The following is a 7944-nucleotide window of genomic DNA, read 5'->3' as shown; positions in this document are numbered from 1 at the left end:
AAATCCGAAATTATTTGCAGATAGAATTTTGTATTTTTCCAAAAAGGTAACAATACGGACCTTAATTAATTTTTCTATTATTTTAGCAATGTGTGACATCAAACAAATTGGTCGGTAGTTTGATACATCGGTTTTATCCCCTGATTTAAATATCGGCCTAATAACAGCTGTTTTAAGTTTATCCGGGAATTCGCCTGTTTCAAAACATAGATTCACAAGCAGGGTAAGCGGTATTGCAATTTCTTCACTAACATTTTTTATTAGTTCTGCACTGAAACCATCATATCCTGGCGCTCCCTTACTTTTCAATTCGGAGATAATTTTTTTCACTTCATTTTCATCAGTAGGAAACATAAAGAGTGTTTTATCAGTTGATCTTTCACCTCTTTCACCGTCCGGGACCTCATCTATATTATTCGCAAGTTGTTCTCCTATGTTATTGAAATAGTTATTTAGCTCCTCCACCATCTGCTCCTTCAGTTTTAGTTCCTGTCCGTTTGAATTTTTTATCATTTCGATATCCGTTTCTGGCCCGTGTTTTCCGCATATGTTGTCAAAGCAGGACCAGAGCGACTTTGTTTTTGAGTAATTATCTTTTATTAAGTTATTGATATGTTTTCTTTTTGCTTTTTTAATGAGTCCGTTCAATATGTTTCGATATTTGACATAATCATTTTTTAGTGCTATGTTGAGAGGATCTTTAAACATTGTTTTGTATAGTTTATTTTTGTAACTTATGGACTTTAGGGAGCCAGGAGTAATCCAGTAACTTCTCCCTGTTTTTCTATATGATTGTTTTACTCTGGTTGTGTTACTTTGTGTACAATGAGCCAGTATTCTAATGAAGCATTCTGTGAAAGCATTTACATCCATTCCCCCAATTAAATCACCCCAGTTAATTTTTCTCAAATCATTTTTCAGGTCAGAGTAATCCACAAAATTTTTATATCTCATATTTTTTCTGCTAGATGGGTTCTCAAAATCAAGACCTAATACAATTGCATAATGATCTGTCACGTCAGTACGAACAATAAAAGCTCTGTTCTGTTCTCGAACAGGGCGACGACATCCCAGAAAGAAATGATTCAAACAGCTATTACTAGCAGGTCTGGTTACATCATTTATGTAAGAGCTATAACCAAAAACGCCAAACAAGTTTTTATATTCATCAATATTTTCACTAGTTGATAATAGGTTCATATTCATGTCCCCAACTATAACGTGGTAATCCCATAATTTTGTCTTCTCGATATATTCAAATAAGTTTTTATTAAATTCTCTCTGACAACCTTGAGGAGAGCGATAAATCCCTGTAACTTTAACAGTCATGCCCATTACTTTTACATCTAGTTCCAATGCTTTTATATCTCCTATAGTAATTATTTTATGAGTGCACTGTATATCATCCCGAACATAAACAATAACGCCATCATTTCTGTTATATGTTCCACCACTATAGAAACATCTGTATCCCTCTATACCATAAAGATCCGCATCCAAGACAGTGAAAGTTTCAGTCAAAACTATAATGTGAAACTCTTCAGAATACGTTTTTAATAGTAACCTAAATTCATCAAAGTTTTTTCTATGCTCCTGATGTTATTATGAACCACCTTGAACCTAGAGTCCATATTATAATCATTCAAATCATTCATCTTATCAATATACTCAGACTTATGTAATACAACATCAAAATCCCTCAAAAACTGATCCATCTTAATAAACACAATTTATCCCAGAAAAATTAAAAAACAAATATAAAGTTATGCTAACTTATACAATTCTAAAACAATTTGGATTTACGTACAAAAAACAGAAGGTAGAAAATCTCAGCCAACCGACTCAGCCTCCCTTCTTACTCTTTGCTACCGCTGTGACTGATTTCTTCTCCTTCCTGAAGATTGTGACTGTGACCTAGTCCTACCCAATTCCTCCCAGTCTTTGGCAATGTTCAGCACTTGGTTTGTAGCAGAGGTCTCCTTAATCAACTTCAATTCCTCATCGGTCATCAGATGTTCGTTCTCAACCAGCATTTGCCCATATCGGGTTACAGGGACAGGACCATTTGGTGCACTGGCTATCGAATCAGGTAATTTACCAGATTTTGAGCTCGACTCTTCGTTTTTATCCTTGATTTGAGCGTATTCGGAATTTTCTTCAGATTTTTTTCTGAGCTGATCAATGGAGTATTTTTTACCGTTAGTAAATAAGCACTTTGATCGGATATATGCCTTATGATCCTTTTCTCTTGCTATATTCAGGTAACGTCTGAGGAGCTTGAAGTCTTTACGGTCTTCTTCACAAAGATCTTCGTTTATGAAAATGTTGCCCTTCAATTAGAGTCTGCTTCAGTGTGACCAGATTTAGTAGAAATCTACTTTTTTAGTAGTCTTTTCATGAAATTTTTTGTAGGAAGAAATCAGTTGGGAGATTTTGGTAGATTCTATAAGTTTTAAAATCTCACCGAGACGGTTGGGAATTGGGATACCTAGATTGTTCCGATGAATCAATTCATTGTTCATCGAGGTTCTACGCGGTTCTAGAAGAACGTACAGATGTAAACATAATAAAATCATAAAACTTCTTTGGTGGCTGTCGGTTTAGAATAACTACAAAAGGTGATGGAATTTCCGAAGGGAACCTCATTTAAAACAGATGGTGTAACGAGTGGTGTAAAATATTCAGTTGAAAATATACCATTATCTCACATCAGGTATTCCATTAAGCGAAAAAAAATGTGTAACTAGAATTTACAAAATTTGATAAATTGAAGTGACTGAATATTTCAGATTTATAGATATTTATTCACATAACAGAATCGTTTTTTTATGAACTTTATTTTATAGAGAATTTTCACGTATCTTTGTACTCGCAATCAATTAAATTATTTAAATTTATTTTGTAATACTTATGAGACTATAGGAGCATATGTTCAATTGTTGGAAGGAAATCAAAAATTTTGAAAATCTTGATTCGAATTGATTATTTCTAATTCTGAGAGTTACGATTGAAATCAAATATAATTATTGAAATAATTTTTGTTACTTGAAATTTTACTTATAAACTTGAACTTTACATATCATGGAAATCATTAAATAAGAGGATCTTTGAAAAATGTCCGCAAAACCCATTTTTTTATAATTCTTTCAGATTTAATTTCGAAACGTATCTTGTTTCTAGGGCCTCGAACGCTGATGTTCAAAGAATTTTGTATTTGGTTATATTTCATTGGGTATTTTGTAGATCATTGTCAGTGATTGCATGATTTTGGCAATATTTAAAGTTATTTGGGACAATAACTTTCATGGAAATGAGTAATTTCTGAAAAAGAAACACAAATCAGTAAAATCTTTTCTGATCGGACAAAAACTCTTATGTATCCACTTATGTGATCTTTGGTTCTTCATTTTATACTATAGTTGAAAATAATGAAGTATATGAGTATAAAGGTCGTGAAGAATAAAATCTCAAAATTTTTTTTGTTTAGTGAGGCGATGGCCCAAAGTCGATTAAACAACAATAGTATTATTTACAGAGTTAGGTAAACGAGAGTGAAAATTCAAATAATAAGAATAAACACGTCAAGAAATTGATATGCGAAAAAGTTCCATTAGGATTCTTCCATGGTGAAATTCATATTTCCATTCAAATTCTCATTGCTCTGATAGTCGCCCAGAGAAATATTTCAGTAGGCACAATGATAGTCTAGTCTAGTCCTAAGTATGCCAGAGAATTTTGATTTATTTCTCCGTTGGTGAACACCAATTTCTGAGTTTTTTCACTGTTGGTATGCTCTCCAACAATTTTATTTTCAAAAATTTACTATTTTGAATCAGTTCGCTTCTATACAGTTCTGGTCTACTTCTTTTCTTACCCGACCATAAATTTACATATTTTTATAGCAACAATATTTATTCTGTTTAAAAACTTCACTGTCAACAGTTCTTTCTAAAATGCTTAGTGCTTCGTGCTCGAAATTTCGAATTAATTTTACAAAGTGCTTAGTAATCGCGAGTCTTCTGTGAAAATCGGTGCTTAGTGCTCGAAGCCCTTTTTTTTGAGTGCTTAGTGCTTAGCACTTTTTTTCAGTGCTCATCACAGCTCTGGTTCAGGTTATGTTACAAGAACGAAATTTCTCACGCAGCATGAAGTGGTCATTTCATATGAGCTTGCAGATTCTTGATCGGATCGAATCATGAGAATATTGGGATTTAATTCTCCAATATTTTTCTTTAATTTTATATGGTCCATTTTCTATAGTTCTGATGATGTGATCATCCTAAAATTTCTCATGGAGCTAGCGATTGGTATTTCACATCGACATGCATAATCTCAACTCAATGAGGAAATACTAGGCATTGTTTTTTTCGAAATTCTTCTTCAATTTTCTATAGTTCTGATGAACCAATCAACATAAAATTTTGCATTATGGTTTATGATTTCCTCGTCAAATATATCAAATCATTGAATTGAGCGGTAAACAAATTAACATACATTGACGATAGACTGACGGAAAGTTAGGAATGAGCGCTCGTTCATTTTTACATGCCAGTTGCACCCTGGAGACCATAGAAATGTATATAGATTTTTGTATGTGATCCTTAAGAGTGCAATTGACGCATGAATGACTAGCGTTCAAAAGCTACTTAATTCACGTCAGTGCTTTTTTAAATTCATTTTTTCGATGTTCTGCTGTAATTTTCTACAGGGAGTCCCGGGAAGAATACGACCATGAATGAAGGTCGTCATGGAGAGGTTTCAATTGCCTGTGTGCTTTCGATATACAGGGTGATGTTCATGTTATGGGTGAAATTTCCCCATAGTTCGATAACTCTTGAACACGATTGCTTTCCTTTGATTTTGCTAAGATTCAAAAAACAGAACCGGACTAGCAAAATTTTAGACTTTCGGTGATATCGGTGTTGGGGAAATTCTTATCCTTTCCTTAACACTTGAGCAGACCTAATTGTCTAGACTTCAACTCCAAGTAAGTTGTAATAACTAATAGTCTCTAGCTTGGACTAATTTACGCACTTTATATGTGAATAATTTCCACTTGAATTATTGCAAAGGGTAACAGTAATAAATAAAAACAACTTACTCGGTAATAGGTTTATTTTCTGTGAGGTAGAAAATATTGGTTGAATACTTTCGTTGAATACACGTGTAACACACGGTGGATACAGAACAGAGTACACGTAGAATACTAGATTGATACAAGCAGAGAACACGTGGTACACAAGGTTAATACAGAACAGAGAATATACAAGACATGAACGTTAAACTAGGTTAAGTTCGGCCATAGAACCTCAACCGCTTCATTCTCATTTCTTGTCCTTGCATATATAGAAAATCATATATTATTATACAAAATTATATAATAGTAAAGAAATAAATGTAATAAATATAGCAAGGTGATAGTATGAGAGGAATAAGATAAACGTAAATAATTATACAAACAAAGCAAAATTTCTGATCATATTCATGTTCATGACATGGACAGATGAGACGTTTATCTTGTTGCTGTGAAAAATTGTGAATTAACCTGATCATCAAACTCTTAATTCTTAAAATCCATTAGAATTAATTTCACTAGTGAGTACCTTTGTATTGGCGTATAAAGTTGGACCCTTTTTGCTGCAATTTATGAGTTTTCCTGTTAAGAATAAATAAATATCAACATTCGTGTTTATCAACCAAGAGATAAGGTAAATCAACGGATAAGAGCAGGAAGAAACCTAGACCTCTCCTAGTAGCCTTCACTAACAACAGACATAAAAACTTAGTTTGGGATGCCAAGAAGGAACTGAAGGGAACAAAGATCCTGATCACGGAGTTTTTAACCAGGAGAAGAATGATCCTATTTAATGAGGCAAGGGCTGCCTTTGGCCCACGTAATGCATGGACATATAATGGTAGTATTCACGCTGCTGTGGGAAAGGAAAAGATGAGGATTACCTCTCTGTCGCAGATAGAGGGGTTGAAGGGCTCTGCAGTGATTGATATAGACCCTGCCTCTACTCAGCGTCCCCTGCCGGGGCCAATTACCAGAAGTAAAAACGTGAGCAGATGATATTTTAATTACTTTTGTTCATATTTCACGGAGCATGAAGCTCTAATATTTGTTTGATTTATTTTTCGTCGTGTTCATTTAATATTGTATGCGGTTGCTGGTTTTGGTTTTATTATTTTTATTGTTTACAATTATTTATTTTTGTTATGAATGCTCATGATTACTCTTATTATCCTGTTTCCCCTACATATTTCCCTGAAAGTGAAGACATTGAGGAGGAATTATTGAATCTTGTCGACTCAGATGTAACATCGCATATGTCAGATGAAGGTCATAGGCTCGATGAAGTTGCATCAAACAATTTCCTAATTTGTCACATAAATTCTCAGAGTTTGATGGCCCATCGAGATGACCTGGTAAATACATTCTCCAACTGCTTGCATGATCTGATACTTGTTAGTGAAACTTGGCTTAAACCATCTCTCCAGTCATCGGCGGTAGATTTGAAGGGATATAGGCTTCTGAGGTGCGATCGGGTTGATCGTCGAGGTGGGGGTGTTGCAGTTTACGTTAAAGATAACATTTCTTGTCGAATTGTAAAGCATTCAAGTTCGGATAAAACACCTTCATTAGAGTACCTCTTCATAGAAATAAATTTACACAAGAGGTTTTTAGTTGGTGTTCTCTATTCACCCCCTATGTGTAGCTACTTTGAGGAATTTGATGCTGTAATGGCAGAGTTGGTTCCCATTTATTCGGAGATCATTATGATGGGTGATCTTAACACGTGTATGATTCGCGACTCAAGCAGGTCCAAACTTCTGCATAACATATTCGATTCTTATAATTTGAAATTGATCAACAAAAAACCTACCCATCATTTACCTAACTCCAATACACTGCTTGATTTAGTTGTAACATCAATGCCTAACAAAATATTCACCTTTGGCCAGCACGATGCTTATCAGTTTTCACACCACGATTTGATTTATGCTGCTCTTAACTTCAAACGTCCTAAGTTCAGGCGACGTGTTATCAAGTTCCGAAACTTGAACATAGTGAATGATATCCATATTGCAAATAGGGCAAGAGTGGTGGATTGGAAGTTGGTATACCAGAAGCCTACACTTGATGAGAAAGTGAAATTTTTAAACCAAAGGATACTGGAAATTTATGATGATTTGGCTCCGGTGAGGACAGTGACAGTGAGGCGTCCTTCGTGTGCCTGGTTAAATGAAAACTTGAAGCAGATGATGAAGAAACGTGATAAATTGAAATCATTGTACATAAAAAACCCCACTCCTGATAATAGGGAATTGTACCGGGTAATGAGAAATACTTGCAATCACTTGTGCAGGAATGAGAAGAGAAGGTTTTTTCATGAGAATCTTCTTAACGTACCTCCTAAGAAAGTTTGGCAAACTATACGCTCAGTTGGAATTGGAAGGAAGGAACTTGATTCAACTTGCAACCTTGATGCAGATCTTCTGGCCAAGCATTTTGTTTCACCCTGCATCCCCTTGGATAGAGATATCAAAAAATCCACATTGGAATCACTCAGTTCATCACCATTACCTAGCAGGCCTTCTTTCGAGTTTGTGGCAATTACTGACAACGACATCAGGCTGGCTTTGAATGAAATAACCTCGAGATCAGTTGGCTGCGATGATATCGGAACAGCTCTTCTGAAACCGATTATCGATGAAATTCTTCCGGTCCTCAATCATGTATTTAATGTATCTTTAGTAAATGGTGTTTTTCCCTCATTATGGAAGCAGGCTAAGATAATTCCCATTCCCAAAAAACAGAATGCCGATGACGTAGCTGATTTCCGTCCAATTTCCATTCTTCCCACCTTATCAAAGATTTTCGAGAAGATAATCTATTTTCAAGTAGTTTCGTACATGGATACTTATTCCTTGCACAATGCA

This window comes from Harmonia axyridis, chromosome 6, assembly GCF_914767665.1.
Source record: "Harmonia axyridis chromosome 6, icHarAxyr1.1, whole genome shotgun sequence".
NCBI lineage: Eukaryota > Metazoa > Arthropoda > Insecta > Coleoptera > Coccinellidae > Harmonia > Harmonia axyridis.
Note: the sequence above shows the minus strand (reverse complement) of the source record.